This window comes from Sesamum indicum, linkage group LG4 (assembly GCF_000512975.1).
Source record: "Sesamum indicum cultivar Zhongzhi No. 13 linkage group LG4, S_indicum_v1.0, whole genome shotgun sequence".
Lineage (NCBI taxonomy): Eukaryota > Viridiplantae > Streptophyta > Magnoliopsida > Lamiales > Pedaliaceae > Sesamum > Sesamum indicum.
The window spans coordinates 2,537,941-2,539,649 of NC_026148.1; positions in this window are offsets into that span (position 1 = coordinate 2,537,941).

Sequence of the window (1,709 nt, forward strand, 5' to 3'; positions counted from 1 at the left end):
CTTCCCCCCACCACATCTCGTCGCCGGCGACGAGATTTCGATTAAATCATCATATCTCCATAAATTCTTTATCAAATTGAGTGAGGCTGGTCTCGTTAGAATCGTCTTGAAGAGACGAGTCTGATGGTGCTAGTTTGAGATCGAGATTCGATCAGACGGAGACGAATCGACGGAAAATATGTTCGGCGATCGTTGCTTGAGCCCACTCTCTATGATCGATGAAAACTCAAATTGAAGGTATGGAAATGTTCGTCTTGAAGAGAGGATTCTAATGGTACCATTGGGCGTCGGAAATTCGTCCGGACGGTGTCGAAAAATTGTTTCGAAGTTTCCGGCGAAAGTGGGCGAAATACCAGATTTTCTTTCTTTTTTTTTTAATTTTTTAATTAATTTTAATTATATTAGTTAAAATATATTTTAGTAACTTAAGAATATTTTATATAATTATAATAATTAAATATTTTGGCTAATTAATAATAATTATAATAATAATTATTGTAATTAACTATATATTTTAATTAATTAAAAATAATAGTTAGATTTAATAATTAACGATTACAAAATTATTTGAATTTAAATATAATTTAATTTAATATTTCAATTTAAATTTAATATGCCAAAATTTAATTTATTTTTTAAGGTGAGAAATGACAAAAAAAATACACAAAACAAGCAAAAAACCCCTTTGTGTGTTATATAGACCCATACAGGGGTATTTTGGTCAAAAAAATCATTAAATATCAACCTAAATCGCAGAAAAAGACTACCAAACGCAGCAGACGCGCGTCTTCTCCACTTCCCGTTAGTTGCTAACAGAATGGGGGTTTTTTGCTGACTAAAACAAAACATGAGGGGGGTTTTAACCTATTCTGAAAATAGGAAGGTGCTTTTTGCATACTTTTTAAAACACAGGGGGGTTTTATGCATTTTGTCCTTAATTTAAATATAACCAGATCAGATTCGAATTAAATTGTCCATCCCTCTTTGTATTTATCTTCACATTTCTCTCTCTATATTTGTACGTACATGTTTTTTGGGATATACTGTCTGAAAAAGAAGTATACAAAATTTCTGCATGAAATCTCAAAACCCCATAAAGTAAAAAAGTGAAAAATAAACCCAGTGATTAAAAGAAAAAAAAAAAGAAAGAAGAAAAGGGTAGAAAAATTACACCCCATAATGATAATAATAGGGATAATTATGTTTCCTCCCATTATATTTGATATACTTACATATAGATCTTTTGTGATTTAATAAATTATATTTAGAGCTTTAAAGTTCGTTTTGGTATAACAAATAAGTTCATCCATCAATCAAAATTTACTGAATTTGCTAAAATTAACAATAAAATTACAAAAAAAGAAATGTATTCGCCCCCAATGGACTTATTACTGACCTGTAGCAGGTCAAATAAATCTTTTTATGATTAAATTATCCTTATACTTTCACGCATTAATGCATGTGATGAGATATATTTTTACCATTATAAGGGTAGTTTAGTGCAAAAAAAATTGATTTGGTCTGCACTGCGTCAGTTTTGGATCAATCAAAGGTAAATTTCAAATTTGATTTAATTTTTTTATTAATATGAATAAATTTAATGAATTTCGAATAATAAAAAAACTTATTTATTACACAAAATAAAACTTTAAGAGTATTGAATATAAATTCTTAAATTATAGAGGATTTATATATAATTACATCAACCT